The sequence below is a fragment of the Leopardus geoffroyi genome, chromosome C2 (genome assembly GCF_018350155.1).
Source record: "Leopardus geoffroyi isolate Oge1 chromosome C2, O.geoffroyi_Oge1_pat1.0, whole genome shotgun sequence".
Lineage (NCBI taxonomy): Eukaryota > Metazoa > Chordata > Mammalia > Carnivora > Felidae > Leopardus > Leopardus geoffroyi.
Window position 1 is genome coordinate 127,354,327 of NC_059333.1, and position 22,561 is coordinate 127,376,887.

A 22,561-nucleotide genomic window follows, 5' to 3' on the forward strand; every position below is an offset into this window, starting at 1 on the left:
CCAACAGAGTTTGCTGACAGACTGAATGTGGGAAGAAAGAGAAAGACAACAACCAAGGATGACTCAAGCGTTTTGGTCTGGGCTACTAGAAGGGAGCTGCTATTTACGAGATGGGACAGACTACAGGAAGAGTGGGCTTTGGAGGGGAAAATCAGTTCAGTTTTGAGAGGTCTATTAGATATCCAAATGGAGATATCAAGCAGGCACTTTAATATCAGACTATAAGATTCAGAGAAGAGGTCTAACTTGGAGATAAAATCTCATAGTCATTGGAATGTGGCTGATGACGTATAGATGGTATTTAAAGTCATGAGACCAAGTGAAATGCAAGGAAATAGGGTTGATAACGAAGAACAGAGGTTTGAGGAGTAAACAGCACTCCCAACTTTTAGTAATCAGGAAGATGATTGGGAACTAGCAAAAAGACTGAGAAAAAACCCTCTAGTAAGGTGGGAGGAAATCCAGAGAAAGCACTGTTCTGGAAGCTAAATGAAAGAAGAACAATCTTAACTGTGTAAAATGCTGCTGAAAGATCAAGTAAAAGACTGAGAACTGACTCACTGGATGGAGTTACAATGTGGAGGGCTTGGTTGGGGAGGGGAGGTAAAGATGTGATTAGCAGGGACTCAAGAGGGACTAGGAGAAAGCAATTAGACTCAGCAAGTTAGACAACTGTAGAAAGGAACAGATTTAAAGAGGGATGCAGGGTCAAGAGAGTCTGGTCTTGTATGATAAGGCATTATATCTCTATTATTTAGTACGGTGCCTAGCACATAATGGTAACTCAAGAAATATTTGTTGACTGAACTGAGATTACTAGCCACTGAATCAGGAAAGTCTCAGTTCTAGCCATTTAAAAGCTGATACAGTGAAATGTGAGGATTCCTGGTCCAGTAAAAAGAACTGCCTTTATTCTTCTACGATGCCTAAAAACTCTTTAGTTTTAAAAACTATGCTTACACACCCAGGACACCTAAATTTGAGAGGAACAGCAACAGAATTTGACAAATACTCTACAAGGAAAGAGACTTTCAATTTCGGATAGGTTCAATCTCTCCAACTACCTCCTGCATCAGCGACCCTGTGACTTTGCATTTCGGGTACAACATGATCCCCAGTCCTCTATGTCATGACTCACTATGCACTACATGGACGACTTCTGGTGGTTGATGAAGGACACTAACTTATAGAGGCCTTGTGCAAGTGAGATATGTATGTGGAAGAATAATAACAGTCACAAGTATTTTAGTGACTTTTTTACTGTTCAATATACACCCTCTCTTTTTAATGTTACAACAACTTTGTGACACAAGTGTTTTTTATCACTTTCATTTCACAAATGAAAAATGTAGGGTTGAGAACACACACCCCTTCAACAAATGGTGCTGGGACAACTGGATATCCATGAAGAGGAATGGAGTTGGACCCTACCTCATATATAAAATTTAACTCAAAACAGATCAAAGACCTAAACGTAAGAACTAAAACTATAGACTCTTTTTTTTTTTTTTAATTTTTTTTTTCAACGTTTATTTATTTTTGGGGGGACAGAGAGAGACAGAGCATGAATGGGGGAGGGGCAGAGAGAGAGGGAGACACAGAATCGGAAACAGGCTCCAGGCTCTGAGCCATCAGCCCAGAGCCTGACGCGGGGCTCGAACTCACGGACCGCGAGATCGTGACCTGGCTGAAGTCGGACGCTTAACCGACTGCGCCACCCAGGCGCCCCTAAAACTATAGACTCTTAAGAAAAATAGGGGTAAACTGACATGACCCTGGATTTGGCAATGGATTCTTAGATATGATACCAAAAGTATAAGAAACAGCGGCACCTGGGTGGCTCAGGTTATGATCTCACGTGAGTTTGAGCCCCACATCGGACTCTGTGCTCTCAGCGCTGAGCCCACTTTGGATCTTCTGTTTCCCTCTCTCTGTTCTTCCCTCCCTCACTCCACCCCTCCCTCTCCCCCTCCCCCCTTCTCTTGCATGTGCCTATGTGCTTGCTCTTTCTCAAAAATAAATAAACGTTAAAAAAAAGTATAAGCAACAAAAGGAAAAAGGACATAAATTTGACTTCATCAGAATTAAATGCTTATATGCAAACTACTATCGAGAAAATGAAAAAGCAGCCTACAATACAGGAAAAAATATTTGCAAATAATACATCTGACAAGGGTCTAGTATCCAGAATATATAAAGAACTCTTAACAACTACTCAACACCAACGAGACAAACAATCCAATGAAAAAATGGACAAAGAACTTCAATACACATCTTTCCAAAGATATACAGGTGGCCAACAAGCACATGAAAGGTGTTCAGCATCATTAGTCATTAAGAGAACACAAATCAAAATGACGAGATACAACTTCACACCCACCAGGATAGCTATAACCAACAAAACAAACAAACAAAAAAACAGAGGGTGGGGGGTTGGGTTAAATAGGTGATGGGGATTAAGGAGTGCACTGATGTACAGACTTGTCGAATTCCTATACTGCACATCTGAAACTAATATTACGCTGTTTATTAACTGGAATTAAAAACTTTAAAAATAACAAGTATTGACAAGGATATGGGGAAACTGGAACTTCAGAACATTGCTAGTAGAAATGTAAAATGGTACAGCTGTCATGGAAAACATTTTGATGCTGCTTCAAAAAGTTAAACATCGAATTACCATATGACCCAGCAATTCTGCTCCTTTGTGTGTACACAAAAGAACTGAAGCAGGTATTCAAGCAAAAACTTGTACATAAATGTTCCTAGCACTATTTACAATAGTCAAAAGGTATAAACAAACCAAATATCCATCAACTGATAAATGGATAAATAAAATATAGTACATCTATATAACTGAATTATTCAAAGGAAGCAATGATTATTAAAGGAATACATGCTACAATATAAATAAACCTTTAAAAAATTATGCTAAATGAAAGAAGCCAATCACAATAATTCACATTTGTATGATTTCATTTATATGAAATGTCCAGAATAGGCAACTCCATAGAGAAAGAAGCAGATCAGTGGTTTCCAGGGAATACTGAGAGACAGGAATGGGGAGTAAATGCTTAATGGGTAAAGGGTTTCCCTCTGAGGTGTTAAAAATGTTCCGAAGTTAATGGTGATGGTTGCATAATATTGTGCGTGTACTGAGGGTCACTGCATTGTATACCTTAAAATGGTTAACTTGGTTAATTTTATGTGAACTTTAACTCAAAAAAAAAAAAAAAATCACACACACAAAAATCACACAGCTGACACCTGACAGATCATGGCTTCACATGCAAGAACAGACTCCAAACCCTCTATCCACTCAACCATCCTATTTCCTCTGCAAACCAAAGAAGCTCTGGACCACGTTGGCAATGACCTTTCCCCTTTACCACCATCCAGGCACAGTACCTAACTATATTTATGACAGTAGAATTCCTACAATTGCCCAAGCACATACAAGTTTCTAAACAAAATATTTTCTTATCATAGATACCTAATATAAACTTTTGTAGACTGAGGTCTGCTATTCATGTCATAAAGACATCCTTTATACAGAAGTCAACCATCACATCCACCTAACACATCAAATAATAGTAGCTGTGAAGACTAATCCCTCACAGAATGACACTCTTTGCAAAAAGAGTATAGCAATGGGGCTTATGTCTTCAACTAATCAACACCATTCTTCACTAATAATCCCTGGCATTTCCCAACCGCTCTGGTTTCTGTTCTGCTGGTTCTGTTCTGTTCTGGTTTCTGTTCTGCTGGTAGATCAAAACTCTTTAAACCTCCTATGCCAGGTTAAAGTTGCCAATGAGGCAGAGATGTTTAAGAGACAGATCGGTAGCGGCCATGTGCATGACACCCCACTCTAGACAGCCACTTTAACCCAAGGTCTTCAAGGTAACTGCATTCCAGCATTCACACAACCTTTTGGAAACCAGTTTATTCAGTGCTCTCTTCTCTTTGAGCTCAATGAAGGCCTCTTCCAACTTATTTCAAAGTATGAGAAATTTTACATATATGCAACTGGAAAACCAGCTATAATATCAAGTTAAATGGATAAAGTACAGCTGCACATTGCTCCTGGGAATCTGAAAGCTAGATACATATTCCCTGACATAGCCGAGTATTCCATTTTCAACAAGCCAACAATCTGATATTTGTTCATCAGTTCAATGGGAGGATGATGTCAGAGTCACTGGAGCCCTGCTGGCCTTTAGGAGCCCTGTGGCTTTTCAGATAAGAAAGAGACTAAGGGCCTAATCACTAACATCTGAGTCTCTAACGTCCTGGCAAAATTATCTCCTCAGTGTAAAGCACAATGTCTCCAAAACAAATACAAGCAAGACACCTCTAAAATGGGGAGAAGGGTAATCAGGTACCAATGAGTTACCTCCCTCAAGAGTTAGATGCATTTAGGTAACCAACACAGACTGAACACCTGCCATACAGACATATAAGACACCTGACCTTCCCTTATCACCTCCCTTCTCGGGTCAACTCAAAAGATTTCCCCAACATTCATTCTTTCCATTTCTTTACTTTCTACCTACTTCAATCTGGTTTCTGCCTCTTCCAATCTAAAATGGTTTCACTGAGGTCAAAGACTCCATCTGGCTATATTCAATAGGTCATTTTCAATCTACATCTTTACCTGATAACTTCTTTTTTAAATACGCTCTTCCCTTGCCTTTTATGACACATCTTAAACTGGAATTAGATTCTAAAGTAAATCCCTAAACAAAAATCAAGCATAGTTTAAATTACTCTTGAAATTCTCTAAATGGCCCATTAGATAAAGTATAGCTATTTTTTTGTGTGTACATAAACTCTACGCAGTAATGAACAGCATATATAATACAGGACATACAAGACAAACAGTAAGTATACATGCAAAATAAACTTCATTCTCTCTCATCTAATTAAAAACATCTTCAAGTGTATTGGATTAAGTTTGCATACCTTACCTGCAAGATCCCATTCCACTTATCTCTCTGGCCACTTCTCATCCCTTTCCTGAAGCTACCCTCCTTTACCCAACTGTGAAACACTGGGCGTGAGCTCTCTTCTTAACCTCTGTCAATGGTTCTCAGCTTCTACTGCTCAGTGGAATCACCTGAAGAGCTTTTAAAAATCCCAGGCAGCAATTTTTTTTAATTTTTATTTTTTTTCAGGAGAGACAGTGAAAGCAAGTGGAGAGGGGCAGAGGGGCAAAGTAGAGAGAATCACAAGCAGGCTCCATGCTGTCAACGAGGAGCCCAGTGTGGGGCTCGAACTCATGCACTGTGAGATCATGACCTGAGCCAAAACCAAGAGTTGGTCACTTCACCCACTGAGCCACCCAGGAGCCCACAAGACTGCAATTCTGACCAAGTAAACAAAAACAGAAATTTCTGGTGTGGGTTATCAGCATCAGTATTTTAAAATTATCCCATATTTCCAATGTGCAGCCAAGATAAGAATCACTATTCTATACTGTCTTCCTAAAGCAGGGATTACACACTTAAGTGCCTACAGGGTCTGACAAGTAAATAAACAAAGTAGGCCAGGCATAAGTTTTAAGGAGTGGAGGGCTCGCTGGTAAACAGAAAGCAGCTGGGATCAGTGGTGACTTAGCTCCAATCAATTGTTCCCATACGGAAAAGCCAGCTCAGTAGTGCTACATCTTCCTACTTTTAAAGAAAAGCCCCAAATCTAGATTTTCATGGGAAATCTTTAGATTTTAAATTATTGGCAACTAACTCAAAATTAAACAACAAAAACTACTCTATGCAAAAAACAAAATACATCTGCAATACCAGATTCAGCTGTGGGCTCTGGATTCACAACTTCTGCTCTTGGCAATTCCATCCACACCCTTCAATTTACACCTAAATATCTGTGTCCCCAGTTCAGCCCACTCCTCCAAGCTCTGAATTTGAATTATCTAAAGTTTATGTGCAATCTCCATTTAGAGGTCTCACCAGTCCCAAAGTGAACTGTGATTTAAACCCACTTCAAAACTATTCATTCTTCTAGTGTTCTCTACCTCAGGTAACAGCCCCACCATTTACCTGGTTGGGCAAGCCAAAACCCTGGGAGTCATCCTACCCACCTATTTCTCCCTCTTACTGTTTATAGCATATTATTAAGTCCTATCAGTTATGCTTATTAAATATATCTCCTGTATCCATCTACCGCTCTCCATTTTCTGTGTGACTACCATGGTCCCAGTTACCATCTTTTCTTTCCTACCTCTCCACAGTGTCTTAGCTCAGGCTGCCATAATAAAATACCATAGCCTGGATTACTTAAACAAAAGAAATGAATTTCTCACAGTTCTGGAGGGTAGAAGTCCTGATCAAGGTCTGGCAAGGTCAGTTTTCTTTTTCTTGCTTGCAGACAACCACCTTCTCACTGTGTGCTCACATGGCTTTTCCTACCTCCTTTTCTTATAAGGCCACTAATTTTACTGAATTAGGTCCCCACCCCTTTGACCCTGTTTAACCCTAATTACCTGCCAAAGATTCTATCTCCAAATATAGTTACATAGTGGCTAGGACTTCAAAATTTAATTTTAAGGAGACAAAATTCATTCTATAGCACAAAATAACCTTAATTAGGCTCAGTTATCTCCCATAAGCACTTATTTCGTTCCAAACCATTCTCTCCAATATGATCAGACTGATCTTTTACACACAAATATTTACACGTGTGTATGTACATATTTGACCCAACAATTCCACTTCTAGGAATTTATCCTACAAATATACTGACATGTGAACTGGTATATGCATGTATTATTATTTATAGTAAATTACTAGAAACAATTTAACTGTCCATCAATAAAAGAATGGTTAAATAATCTGTGGTATAGCCAAACAATGGAATACTATAGTCATTCAAGAGTAAGGAAACTATATATTAAAATCGAAAGACTTCCAAGACATTGTTGAAAACAAGCATAATAGTATGTACAGTATGCTACCATATGTGTAAATAACAGGAGGAATGAATAATATGCATTTGCTTGAATGCCCACAAAAAATGTCTAGAACAATACACAAAACTAGTACCAGTGGTCATCCCTTTGGAAGGTGTAGGGAAAACGGCAGCTGGGGAAGGAAGTAGGACCCACTGCAGACATTCTGATTTACTGGGCCTGGAGCATGGCCCAGGCACTACTACTGTATTAAGTGCCTCTTTTGATTCTGATGAACAGGCTGGACTGAGAACTTCTGCTCAAAAAAGTCCTTTACCTACTTTCCCAGACTCATTTTGTATCATCCTGCCCTTATCATTCTCCTTGCTCCAGCCACAGTGGCCTCTGAGGTCCCAGGAAAGTCCCTATTCTTTCTGCCTGGAATACTGTCCCCCTAAAATTCACTTTATAACTTTTTTTTTTTTTTTAAGTATTTAGTTTTGAGAGAGACAGAGACAGTGTGAGCTGGGGAGGGGAAGAAAGAGAGGGAGAGAGAGAATCCTAAGCAGGCTTTGTGCTGCCAGCACAGAGACTGATGTGGGGCTCGAACTCCCAAAACCATGAAATCATGACCTGAGCTAAAACCAAGAGTTGGATGCTTAACTCACTGAGCCACCCAGGTGCCCCTATAACTTCTATTCTTCCTTTAATGTCTACCTCAACTTAAAGGTCATTTCCCCAGGAAACTTCCCCTAGTTTCCAAACTATGTCAGGACCCTTATTTTATGTACTCAGAGCACCCTGTACTTCTCCCAGAACTTATCACAATTTTATGAGGTATTTGTATCATTACACATGGGTGCATCTGTAATGTCCAGGAGTACAAAGATTACAGCAGTCGCTTTTACCACTATACTGCCAGACCTAAACTAGCATCTGGCTGGCAAAGTAGGCCTTTCCTCAGATATTTGGTAAATAAATGAACGACTGCTCTGCCCTCAAGTTTAGGACAGTAGAAAATCAACACACAAGCAAATGAAAACAATACAGGGTCACTAGTGTTAAGGCAAAAGTCTGTTTAGAATAGTGGTTCTCAACTGGGGGTGATTTGGGGTTCTCTCAGAGGACGTGTGGCAATATCTGGAGGCATTTTTGATTGTCATAACTGTGTGGGTTGTGTGACTGTTATAATTGTGTGTGGGGGGGGTACTACTGGTATCTATTTAGTAGAGATCAGGAAGGCTGCTAAACGCAGCCCTAAAATGCAAAGGATGGCCCTTCACAACAATGAATCATCTGGTCCAAACTTTCTTACACCATATACAAAAATAAATTCAAAACTGATGAGACCTAAATGTGGGACAGAAAACCATCAAAATCCAACAGAAAAAAAAACAGGCAGGAGCTTCTTTGACCTCGGCCGCAGCAACTTCTCACTTGACATGTCACCAAAGGCAAGAGAAATAAAAGCAAAAGTGAACTACTGGGACCTCATCAAAACAAAAAGCTTCTGCACTGCAAAGAAACAATCAACAAAACCAAAAGGCACCCGTTAGAATGGGAGAAGATATTTGCAAATCACATATTGGATAACAGGTTAGTGTCCAAAATATATAAAGAACTTACCAAACTCAACACCCCAAAAACAAATAATCCAGTCAAGAAATGGGCAAAAGACATGAATAGACACTTTTCCAAAGAAGACATCCAGACGGCCAACAGACACATGAAAAGATGTTCAACATCACTCATCATCAGGGAAATACAAATCAAAACCACAATGAGATACCACCTCACACCTGTCAGTATGGCTAAATTAACAACTCAGGAAACAACAGATGTTGGCAAGTATGTGGAGAAAGGGGAATCCTCTTGCTCTGTTGGTGGGAATGCAAACTGGTGCAGCTACTCTGGAAAACAGTGTGGAGGTTCCTCCAAAAATTAAAAATAGAACTACACTACCACCCAGCAATTGCACGACTAGGAATTTATCCAAAGGATACAAAAATGTTGATCCAAAGGGGCACATGCACACCAATGTTTACAGCAGTGCTATCAACTATATGTATACATACACACACACACTGGAATACTACTCAGTGATGAAAAAAGCATGAAATCTTGCCATTTGCAGCAACGTGGATGGAACCGGAGAGTATTATACTAAGTGAAATAAGTTAGAGAAAGACAGATATTATGTGATTTCACTCATATGTGGAATTTGAGAAACTTAACAGATGATCGATCATAGGGGAAAGGAAGGTAAAATAAGATAAAAACAGAAGGAGGCAAACCATAAGAGACTCTTAAATACAGAGAACTGAGGGTTGATGGGGAAGGGGTAAATGGGTGATGGGCATTAAGAAGGGCACTTGTTGGGATGAGCACTGGGTGTTATATGTAAGTGATGAATCAATGGATTCTACTTATGAAGCCAAAATTACACTGTATGTTAACCAACTTGAGAATAAAAATTTTAAATATTTAAAAAAAGCATTATCTAGTCCAAATTATCAACAGTATCATGAATTAAAACCTCTAATTTAGACAATGGTAGTGCACAAAAGGGCAATTAACTACTCCAGGTGGTAAGGTTTTTTGGGGGGATGAGCAGTGGCGGGTAAATGTTAAGAAAAGTTTTGGTTGTGTGTTGAAAAGTGACTGTGGCTATACCAGTGGAGACTATGTTTGCTAGAGGTAATGAGGAGTCTATGAAGAGTTTAAAAGTAAAGTTATGGTTTGAACGGGAGCCCCCCTCAAGTAATCCATACTCCAAAATTACTCATCTCTTTTATTCCCTTCTTGCTGAAACAAAACTTTCATTCTCTTAGGGCAGCTGGTTTCAGCTAAAACATTAAGCTCAAATTAATTCAGACTAAGATATAGTCAGATAGCCCCTTCACTCTCCAGAATGTTAGCTGCATTTTTAAATACGCAAATACTTATGAATACAAATAAACCTTCAACTGATTAATGGTCAGGCTGTTCCTGGATAAAACTATTTTTGAACTCATCAGCCAGGTTGATTCTGGTAAAGACTTCTTCAAAGCTTTCTATTTTAAAAAACTACTTTGTTCCCCCTGTCCTCAATCTCTGAGCTCCCAGTTTTATAAAAGATCCGAGTTTCCTCCACACTATCTCAAGTTCTGTCAGAAATGATAGGAGAGCCATTTGGATGCAATAAATGTGAATACATTTTGGATAAATTAGGAGTGGTCTACAGATTTTTAAAAGGCTTTCAGTAAAAGTCATGAATATTTCTGAAAGGAATGAAACTACGATAATTTTAACGGTATCACCAAGAAAACAAACCGTGTTTTACTACAACACAAGCCTGCTGCCTACTGAGCAGGATGCACATGCTCTGACCTAGTATGGCAATTCTTAGGGTCTCAGCACTGGGTGCTCTGTTTACAAGAAACTGAGGCCTGAGACTAATAAAGAACAAAGAAAAATGCCTGGCACCAAAGGTTTGGGGGATGTTTTCTACATGAGTGATTTGAGGAGGAACATTTCTTCAGATTTTGGAAAGCACTAGAAATCGCTCTTTTTTGCTTACGTGTTAAGATTTTTTATTTCATGTTTCAGACCATTTGCTAACAAGAAAATACCTTATAATTTACAAACAGCAATTTATCCTCCCTTACATTTACTGACCACTAAAACCGGGTAAAATTTCCTTAAGCTTTACCAGAGTTGGGGGATTGGGAATAATGTGAGCACAAGAGAGTTCAGATGCAACATCAACTCCGAGCCCCGCCAGCTGGTTTCCATCGAGAGGTCCCCCGGGAGAAAGCCCCTCTGAGGCGGCGGCCAGGGTCGGCGCGGGAGAGACCCACTGGGGCGGTTCGAGGGCGGCCGCAGGGCAGGGTCGGGGTATGCCGGGCCTCCGTTTACCTTTGTTTCAGGTACTCCTGCTTCCAGCCGGGCCGGGGATCCCGCCCGAGGCCCCGAGCTGGTGACACATCCTTCTTTGGCCAAGTCGGGTTGAGGTTGGGAGGGGGCGGGGAAGGAAAATAAAGCCTCAGCGCCTAACGACGTGACTCTCAGTTCTTCCAAAACGTTGGCATTTGTTTTCCTGCCAAGCTTTCCTGTTAACAAGTTCCCGAGGGCTGTGCGGGCGAACTGGCCTGGGAGCCCCGAAAGTGGGAGGGACAAGGCCGTCCCCCGCCTTCCCTCCTCTGTGGGCGCCCCCGAGGCAGGCGGTTTCCACACCTCCCGGGCTGCCACGGCCCGGGACAGAGCTGGGTGTGCACAGGCGCCCGTGCCGCCTCAAACCCCGACTCCCAAGGCTCTGCCCGCCGGCCCAGCGCCGCGCGGCCCCTCCGGCCCCGCCAGCCAGGCCGTCCCCGCCCCCAGGCCCCGGCCCCGCCCGCTCGGGCCTCCGCGCGCCGCCCCTCGGCCTCACCACAACCCTCGGGCAGGGCCGGGGGCGCCGAGGCTCCAGGCCACGCGGCGGACGTCCCCGCGCTTACCTCAGCGCCCGCGGCTCCTCCTCCGGCTGCTGCCTCGGCTCGAAGACGGCGCTTGCCGCCAGGACTCTCGGCGGCGCGGGATCTCGGCTGCGAGTGCGGCGTGTGAGGAGCAGAGGCCTGATCGCGCCCCGCCCAGCCGCCCGCCCGTTCCCTCCTCCCCCTTGTGCCCACCCTCCGCCGCGGGCTTGACGCCCCGCCCCTCCCCGCCCGCCCACCACGCTCCGCCCACCCCGCCGACCGGAGCGGGGAAGGGGCCCGCCAAGGGCGCCGCGAGAGCCGCGGTATCCGCAAGCCAGTGGGGTCTTTTGGTACGGCGGCTCCGCGGGGACGCGATTTGTCGTTCTTACTACTATCTGTCAGATGCGAATATCTCTCTCAGATTTGTTACTACTGTGATTTTATTGCGATTATCATTTTATAGTCGTTGTTATTGTTATCTTCATTGGTTCTTTTACCCTCCTGGAGGCGACGGGATGGTTCCAGGGAGGCCAGAGATGGCGGACACGTAGCCCTTGCTACCGATCGACGCCCCTGGTCGCTCTGATACTCCCTGTGGCCCGCACCTGTGCCATATTTCCTTGTGAGGAGTACAACCTGTGTGAATTTTGAAGGAAGATTTATTTTTAACTATTGTGAAATTTTACACAAATGCAGAAAGCCATGTAAACCTAAAGCACACCTTAATGAAATAATTATGCGATACACACCCTTATAATCACACCCCAGATTTAACGCTATGTGAAATGGGTAAAAACTAAAGTTCATCCATATCAGGGAAGACATAGCCTTGGAAGGGCCTCCCAAGATTCTCCTCCTGGTAACTACCACAGGAAATCAAAGGCCATCTGCCCATAATCATAACCTCTCCAAGAACAAATGGAAATTTCCCCAGAATTAGAAACCTCCAATTAGGATGTATTTGTAAAATTCTCAGTTACAAATATCAATCAAAAAAGCATGAGTAAGGAACATCTAGGAGCCAAAGATTAGGTTCTGGGCACCTAGGCTGTCCTCACTCCGTGTTACTGGCCCTTAATACAACACCAGGCATGAAATAGGTGCTGTGTACTTATTTCGCAAAGGTTTGCCTATTGAAAATTTCACCTAAGGTCAGTTTTTCGAATTGCTAAAATGATGTCCTCTGTGAGATATCTTGATGCCTTGGGAAGAAGCCATAATGATTTAAACTTTATACTGCTTTCCAGTTTTAAAGAAGCCCCTTTAAATTATGGTATCATATTTTAGATTTAGAGCAGTCCTGTGAGAAAGGCAGGGCAGGACAGAAGGGTTTTGCAAAGGTCACAGTGCAATGCATACCTGTAAGAAGAAGAAGTACATAGCAAACTATAAAACAGTTTCAGTATTGCTGACCCTGCCAATCCCTACTGGATTCCTGATTTGCCTTGACAGTTTCAGTGCCTGAGTTTTTACATAAGGACTCTTTTGGTCCCTTTGCCATACATTTATATGCAATATGACTTGAATTTATAAAGGACAGAATACCTAACTGGAAATTTTATTTAACAGGATGGAGTCAGTCTTTCTGTCATGGGCACCTTGGTAAATGGGCTAGAGAGCTATCAATTTGCTAACATTAATTGAGCACCCTGGCTCTGTGATTGGTGGTGGGAATACAAAGAATATAAAATAAATAAGACACAATATTTGCTCTCCAGGGATTATAGCCAATGAGGGAAAAAGATTTGGAGACAAGTGAGGGTTTAATTTATTTGGATGGGAACAGTCCTGAGCACAATTAATTCTATTAGGTGTCCTATTCTATTAGGACGGCATAGGGCAAGACTTCTCAGACAAGAGAACATCAGATTTGTTTAAATTGTGAGAAAATGTCAAATATTGCAAAAGTAAAGAGAATAATATAATGAACTATTACATATTCATTACTCAGTTTCAACAATTATCAGCCCTTGGCCAATTTGTTCTTTCTGAACCTCACCTTTTCTTTCTCTCCTTGGATTATTTTGAAGCAAATCATAAGCAGTGGATTATTTTACTCATAAATACTTTACTATGTATCCCTAAACCATACAGTATATTTTTTATAACAACCACAAAACCATTACAATGTCTTTAAAAATTAGAAATTTCTTAACATCTAGTCAGTGTTCAAAATTTCCCAGTTTTTTTTTTTAAATTTTTTTTTCTATGTTTATTCATTCTTGAGAGAGAGAGAGAGACAGAACACAAGTCGGGGAAGAGCAGAGAAGGAGACACAGAATCCAAAGCAAGCTCCAGGCTCTGAGCTATCAGCACAGAACCAACGCGGGGCTCAAATCCACAACTGTCAGATGATGACCTGAACCGAAGTCAGGTGCTTAACTGACTGAGCCACCCAGGTGTCCCCGGTTTTCTTTTTTTTTTTTTAATTTAAATTTTAGTTAACTTACAGTGCAATGTTGGTTTCAGAAGTAGAATTCAGTGATTCATCACTTACATTCAACACCCAGTGCTCATCACAACACATGCCCTCAATACTCATCACCCATCCCACTATCAACCTTCAGTTTGTTCTCTATCATTAAGAGTGTCTTGTGATTTGCTTTCCTCTCTTCTTTTTCCCCCTTTTCCAATATATTCATCTGTTTTGTTTCTTAAATTCCACATATGAGTGTGATCATATATTTGTCTTTCCCTGACTTACTTATTTGGATTATCATAATACATTCTAGCTTCATCAACATCATTGCAAATGACAAGATTTCATTCTTTTTGATGGCTAAGTAATATTCCATTATATATATATATATATATATATATATATATATATATACACACACACACACATTATATATATATACATATATATGTATATATGTATGTATATATACATATATATGTATATATGTATATATGTATGTATATATACACACACACACATATATACATATATATATATGTATATATATGTATATGTGTGTGTGTGTGCATATATATATATATATATGCACACACCCCACATCTTTCTTTACCCATTCATCAGTTGATGGACATTTGAGCTTTCTCCATAGTTTGGCTATTGTTGATAATGCTGTTGTAAATACTGAGGTGCATGTACCCTTTCAATCTGTATTTTTATATACTTTGGGTAAATACCTAGTAATGCCATTGCTGGATTATAGGGTAGTTCTATTTTTAACTTGAGGAACCTCTGTACTGTTCTCCAGAGTGGCTACACCAATTTTCATTCCCACCAACAGGTGCAAGAGGGTTCTCCTTTCTACACCCCTTGCCAACACCTGTTGTTTCTTGTGTTGTTAATTTTAGCCATTCTGACAGGTGTGAGGTGGTATCTCACTGTGGTTTTGATTTGTATTTCCCTGATGATGAGTGACGTTGAGCATCTTTTTATGTGTTTGCCATCTGGATGTCTTCTTTGGAAAATTGTGTATTCTGCCCATTTCTTCTGCCAAATATCTTCTGCCCATTTTTTAACTGGGTTATTTGTTTTTGGGGTGTTGAGTTTGATAAGTTCTTTATAGATTTTGGATACTAACCCTTTATCAGACATGTCATTTACAAATATCTTCTCCCATTCCATAGGCTACCTTTTAGATTTGTTGATTGTTTCCTTCACCAGGCAGAAGCTTTTTATCTTGATGAGATCCCAATATTTAACTTTTGCTTTTGTTTCTCTTGCCTTCAGTGATGTTTCTAGCAAGAAGTTGCTATTACCAAGGTCAAAGAGGTTGCTGCCTGTGTTCTCCTCTAGGATTTTGATGGTTTTCTGTCTCAGATTTAGGTTTTTCATCCATTTTGAATTTATTTTTGTGTGTGGTATAAGAAAGTGGTCTAGTTTCATTCTTCTGCATGTTGCTGTCCAATGTTCCCAACACCATTTGTTGAAGATACTGTCTGTTTTTCCATTGGGTATTCTTTCCTGCTTTGTTGAGGATTAGTTGGCCATATAGTTGTCCAGTTTTCTTATAAAATGTTTTATTTAGTTTATTGCTTCAAGTCAGGATCTAAACAAGTTCTTCACATTGCATTTGGTTAAAATCTCTTAAACCCTTTTCTTTCCTTGCACTTTATATGTTGGAGAAATTGATTGCTTATCCTGTGGAGTTCCCCACATTCTGTACTTTGCTGATTTCACCCCTGTGGTATTAACATGTTTCTCTACCTCTTTTCTTCTCATAAACTGATAATAGAACTAAAGACTTGATCATATTTAATAAAATACAATCCATGATTAAGTTAGAAAAGTCAATTGTTCAAAATCAGACCCAGAACTGTCATGGGTATTAGAATTGGCAGACAAGTACATGAAAACAGTTACTGTAACTGTATTCCAAACGTTTAAAAAGTTAAACAGAGACATGAAAGATCTTAAAAAAGAGCCAAATTGTAATTCTAGAGATGAAGACTATAATGTCTGAATAAAAATGCACTGGATAGGATTGATGGTGAGTTAGACATTGCCAGAGAAAAGATTAGTGAACTTGAAGTCATACCAATATAAATTATCCAAAATTAAACATATGTAGGGGGGAAAAGATTTTTTAAAAAATGAAAAGAGCATTAGTGAGCTGTGGGACAATTTCAAGTGGCCTAATATATACGCAAATGGAATGTCCAAAGGAGAGAGATGGGACAAAAAATACTTGGATAAATAATGGTCAAAATTTTCCAAAAATGTTTTTAAGTTTTTATTTTCATTACCTGCTGCACATTATAACAAATGCACTCCTAAATACCCATCACCTACTTCACCCATCCTGCCCTCCCCAAAATTTTCAAAATTTTTAAAAATTACATACTCACAGATCTAAGAATTTCAACATACCCTAAACACAAGAAACATAAAGAAAACCACATGAAGGCATATCATAATCAAATTGCTCAACATCAGTAGCAAAGAGAAAAAAGTAAGTATTATGCACAAAGGAACAAAGAAAGGATGACAGCAGATCTCTTGTCAGACACAATACAAGCAAGAAGATAGTAGAGCAACATCTTTAAAGTACTGGAAAAAAAAACTATCAATTTAGAATTCTGGTGTCATCTAGAATATCTCTTAAAAGTGAAGACAAAATAAAGACTTTTTCAGACATACAAAAACTAAAATAATTCATCACAGCAAACCTGCACTACAATAAATGCTAAAAAAAGTCCTCCATGCCCGAGGAAAATGAAACTAGATGGAATTATGGATCTACAAAAAAGAAGGGTGAGTACAAAAATAGTAACTGCCATGAATAAAAATATAAAAAAATAAAATTATTTTAAAGACATTAAAATCTCATTAAAACAAAATGACTACTTAAACAAAAATAACAACAATGTATTATGAGTATGATTGCCAGATAAAGTACAGGATACCAAGTTAAATTTGAATTTCAGATAGATGTTACTTTTTTAGTATAATTATCTCTAAATATTACATGAAACACACTTATTTTTTAAAGTTATTCATTACTTATCTGAAATGTAGACTTCACTGGGTGTCCTGTATTTTTATTTGCTAGATCTGGCAGCCCTAATTTTGAAGTTTATAACATAAATAACTAAAATATATGACAAAAAAACAGCAAAAAGGCCAGAAATAAAAGCATAATAGTATAAGTTTCTTACACTATACTTATACCTGAACTGGTATAATTTCACTTGAAGGTAGATTTTGATAAGTTAAAGAATTATACTATCAACCCTAAAGCAACTACTGAAATAACAAGGCAATAATAAAACAACAAAGGAGTTAAAATATAAACATAAAAAAATTCAACTAATCCAAAAGAAGATCTAAAAAAGAGGAAAAAGCAACAGAGAAGAGATTGGAAATATAAAAAATAGTTAAGACGATAGACTTAAACCAGATCATACCAATAATCACAGTAAATGTAAATGGACTAAATACTCCCAATTAAAAGGCGGAAATTGGGTTTAAAAGGAAATACAACAAGATGCTGTTTACAAGGAATGCACTTTAAATGCATAGACACAAACAGGTTAAAAGTAAAAGAATAGAAAGAGATTTACCATGCAAACATAAGAATACTAGCCAAAAGAAAATATTTCACATAAAGAATATCGCTAGGAGTAAATAATTTCATTTCAAATTATGAAGGGATCAATTCATCAAGAGGACATAACAATTGTACATGTTTATGCATTTAATAATAGATATTCAAAATTCATGAAGCAAATATAGATAGGAGCAAGGAGAAATAGACAAATCTACAATCAATCTTTGTAAATTTCAATACCTTCTTCCCAGTAATTGATAGGGCAAATTGACAGAAAATCAGCAAGGATATAGAAGACTTGAATAACACTATCAAGCAGCTTTCCTAATTTATATTTGTAGGACACTCCATCCAATAAAAGAATTCACATACTTTCCCATTGCACACAAAACATTTACCAAGATAGACCAGATTTTGTGCCATAAAACAAATTTAAATAAATTTAAAAGAATTCAAGTCATACAAAGTGTGGTCTCTGACCACAATGGAATTATATTAGAAACCAATAACATGTCTAGAATTCAGTGTATTTCCTTCTCCTTCCCCTAACTCCCCAACCTGTTCCTTCTTACATGTTCCTTTCCTATCTTAGGTCAAGATCTCACTGTCCACTCAGTCACTTAGAAGAAATTCTTAACTCCTCTTGCTCCCTCATCTTTCTTATAGGACAAATATCCAAATTTTGACTTTTCTTTCAAATTGTTTCTCAAATCTGTTTGCTCCTCTCTGCCTCTATTACTGCTTCCTCTGTGATCAGTGGATCAGGTCATCGCCATGTCTCTTTGTGGGCATGTACTAGCCACCTAACTGGTCTCTCTGCCCTCCATCTTGCCCTCTTTTAACTCACTCTCCACATGTGGCTGAACAGTGCACAGTCTCACATTCTTATAGCTTCCCAGCACCTGTCATATAGCTTTCCTTTATTTGGGGAATCTCTACTGTTAGGAGCCCTGACTCTTAAGGTGGGATCCAGAACTCACTTTCCGCACATCCTTTGCAGCTAGAGGATGGTGATCAAGGGCTTAATCAAATGTACCACGTAAGATTATAATTAAGAAGAGCACAATGGAAGGGGCGCCTGGGTGACTCAGTTAAGCTTCCAACTCTTGATTTCATCTCAGGCCATGGTCTCATGGTCATGGGATCAAGCCCTACATCAGGCTCCACACTGGGTGAGGGGCCCGTTTGGGATTTTCTCTCCCAACCTCTCTACTCCTCCCCCATAAACACACACATGCTTTCTCTCTCAAAATAAATAAATGAACTTAAAAAAAAAGTCACAATGTGAAGAAGCAGGCCATCCACACAACACAATAAAGTCATTGGATATATTTGCAAGAGAATCCAGAGATGTTGTTTCCTTATGTGGTAATGTGGTTACTCTGGGAAATCCAAAAAGTCTGAAGTTTGTGTTTGATTTTCTTTCTTTTTGTTTTCTCCTTCCTTCCTTCCTTTCTTCTTATAACAGCTTTTTAAAGACCTAAGTCACATACCGTATAATTCACCCATTTAAAATATAAAATTCAATGGTTTTTGGTATATTCACAGAGATGTACAATCATCATCAAAATCGATTTTAGAACATTTCACTAACCTCAAAGAAACTCCATACTGTTAAGCCACTCTCATTTTCACTCATCCTCCCTCCTAGCCATAGGCAACCACTCATGTACTTTTTGTATTGATAAGTATTCTGGACATTTCACATAAATAGAATCATATGACATGTGACTTTTGTTTCTGGCTTCTCTCATATATATGGCATAATATTTTCAGAGTTCATCCATGTTTTACTGAACCATGTATCAGTACTTTATTCCTTTTTATTGCTGAATAATATTCTATTGTATAGCCATACTATAGTTCATTTATTCATTCACCTGTAAATGGCCATCTACATTGCTTCCAGTTTTTAGCTCTCTCAAATAAGGCTACTATGAACATCCATGTATTAGCCTTTGTATGGACACATGCCTTTATCTCTCTTGGTTATATATCTAGCAGTGGGTTTTGTGGGTCATATGGTAACTCTGTGTTTAAAGTGTTTGATTTTCTTTGCTTGAATGTTAATGGAATGGTTTTTGTGAGAACCAGAATGTGGGAGAAGTTGATTTTTTATTTTATCATTTGAATTTTTTTTTTTTAATTTTTTTAATGTTTATTTTTGAGAGAGAGTGAGACAGAGCATGCACGGGGGAGGGCCAGAGAGAGGGAGACACAGAATCCGAAGCAGGCTCCAGGCTATGAGCTGTCAGCACAGAGCCCGATGTGGGGCTTGAACCACGAACCGTGAGAACATGACCTGAGCTGAAGTCGGACCCCCAACCGACTGAGCCGAAGTCGGACCCCCAACCGACTGAGCCACCCAGGCACCCCATCATTTGAATTTTTTAATGTACATGGCAAGCTTTTGTATACAGAAAGGAAAAAAACCTGAAAACATGTATAGCTACTTTTGTTTAATAAATGTCAAATTTATCAAAGGTATCCAGTTTTGAAATATAGTTTTTCTTAAGCCTTTAGTGTAACTTAAAATTTTATAATTTTATTTATAAATGTATTCTCTTATAACTTAAAATTAGTTTATAAATATGGTAGATTAAGTTACCTAAACATTTATTATCAACTCAATTAGATTCTTAGATTTTTCAAACTATAACTACAAATGTAATATATTTGATTATTTAAAGCACTTCAAACATTCACTAAGCAAGCTTACAATTCTAATAAACCAATATTCCTAAGCACTTAAACTCTATCTACAAACCTAATAACTCTGAAGTTACAGATTTAGTACCTCAGATTCTCTGAAAAATCCAATCATAATCAATTCAACTTTTACATATCTCAAGTTAAAATCCCCAATCTACTATAAATTAAATCCCTTTAAACATTTAAAATTAAAATCACAAGTCTAAACTCAACATTTCAAGTACCCCACCTGTAATATAAAATACATTCTGGGGCGCCTGGGTGGCGCAGTCGGTTAAGCGTCCGACTTCAGCCAGGTCACTATCTCGCGGTCCGTGAGTTTGAGCCCCGCATCGGGCTCTGGGCTGATGGCTCAGAGCCTGGAGCCTGTTTCTGATTCTGTGTCTCCCTCTCTCTCTGCCCCTCCCCCGTTCATGCTCTGTCTCTCTCTGTCCCAAAAATAAATAAACGTTGAAAAAAAAAAAATTAAAATACATTCAAATTTCCAAGGGGATTAAAGAATAAGCTGTTCTTGAATTCAACACAAAAGGTGTTAAATCTTAGGTTTGAGTCACTTTTTCACTCTTATTTGGAGACCGTAAGGTTGGCTAGAAAAAATTCAGCAAAAGTGAGGAATCATATATAATAGTTCATACATAGTTTGACATTTTAAATTAAATCCTTAGAACATATAAATGTTTAGTGTAGAACATGTAAATTCACTTCATTTTCCATACCCTTTCTTTGAGTAGTCTGTTAACTGGAGTTCCAAGACATCTTTGCTGCATAAACCACTCTCATGTAGTATCCTCCGTTATCTCGGGATTTCCATAATTTTGGGATTATGTTAAAACAGAGCAAAAAGTTTAAGTTACTTGCAAAGCAATATAAATGTGGATCGATTTTTCAATTTTTAAATTTCCTTGCAATCTTTCTTTAACTGTCTTGTCCACTTTTGATTTAAGAATTTTTTTAGTAAGTTGCCATTAGTTAGTCTTTCCAAAGCATTCATCCTAATTTTCATAGAAACAACAACCCTTTTTCCATACTTAGATTTCATGGTCCTTTGTCATATTTCATTAAATTAGATATTTATAGTAGTAAGCACAATTAACATCTGTAGATCTGGAAACAAATGCCCCTGATTCTTGGTATGTGTTGTGCTCAAGTAATGGGAACAGAAAACGTCAGTATACTAGAAAAGGACTAGCTGTAAGTGCTTAGCTATGAGGTTCCTGGGTACCAACTGGTATATTTACAGAAGGAATGGAGAATGCTGGTTAATCTAGTGATTGAGCTGAGTGAAAGTTGGCTTAAAAATCTTCTTTGTTTTTCATGATTTTAAAAGTTACAATTTACGTACAATAAAATGTATCCTTTTGAGTGAACAATCCTATGAGTTTTGACAAACACTTGCAAAAATAGAACATAGATCACTACCATGATCAAGATAGACAATATTTCTGTCAGCCCCCAAAATTCCTTTGTGCCACTCCTTTGTATTCAATCTCTCCACATCTTCCCTTCCCCTGCCCCCTAGACCCAGCTCCTGGTAGCCACTGATCTTGGTATAATTCTCTGGAGATTCTTCCAAGTTGTGTGTATCATTAATCTATTCCTTTTTATTACTGAGTACTATCCCATGTTATGGATGTACCACAGTTTATCTGAATATTCACCTATTGAAAGACATCTAGATTGTTTCCATCCAGTTTGAGGCTATTATGGAAAAAAAGCTACTAGAAGCATTTGCATACAGGTTTTTGTATGAGCATAGTTTTCATTTATCTGAAAGTGATATGCCATTGTTGTTTAAATTTTCATTTCTCTAATGGTTAATAACATTCTTTTATGTACTTATTTATCACCTGTATATTATGTTTGGTGAAATGTCTGTTTATCTTTGGCCCATTTTCTTTTTTTTTTTTTTTAAATTTTTTTTTTTAACATTTATTTATTTTTGAGACAGAGAGAGACAGAGCATGAACGGGGGAGGGGCAGAGAGAGAGGGAGACACAGAATGAGAAGCAGGCTCCAGGCTCTGAGCCATCAGCCCAGAGCCCGACGCGGGGCTCGAACTCACGGACCGCGAGATCGTGACCTGGCTGAAGTCGGACGCTTAACCGACTGAGCCACCCAGGCGCCCCTCTTTGGCCCATTTTCTAATTAGATTCTCTTTTTTTTCACTGCTGAGTTTGAGGTTTCTTTATTCTAGATACTAGTCTTTTATCAGATATGTGATTTGCAAGTATTTTCTCCCAGTCTGTAGTAGTTTGTCTTTTCATTCTTTTAATAGAGTTTTTGCAAAGCAAGTTTCTAATTTTGATGAGGTCCAATTTATCAATTTTTCTTTTTATGGATCATGTTTTCATGTTAAGTCAAAGAACTATTTGCCTAGCCTTAGATCCTAAAGATTTTCTACTATTTTTTAAATAAAAGTTTTAGTTTTACATTTTATACTACATCCATGATTCATTTGAGTTACTTTTTTACACAAATACGTGAGG

At 38.7% G+C, this 22,561-nt stretch overlaps 1 protein-coding gene across 4 annotated transcripts in view; it reads right to left on the reverse strand.

The window, feature by feature from the left end:
* Positions 1–11,566, reverse strand: part of PPP2R3A (protein phosphatase 2 regulatory subunit B''alpha) — a 212,324-nt gene extending 200,758 nt beyond the window's left edge. Inside the window, exon 1 of one of the 4 annotated variants that reach the window (XM_045503555.1) lies at positions 11,380–11,566. The gene's annotated coding sequence lies outside the window, so the exon portion shown is untranslated. Of the gene's footprint in view, positions 1–10,801; positions 11,211–11,379 lie in introns of those variants that run through there. The other 3 variants (XM_045503556.1, XM_045503554.1, XM_045503552.1) reach the window with 3 other exon arrangements.
* Between the last annotated feature and the right edge of the window lie 10,995 nt (positions 11,567–22,561).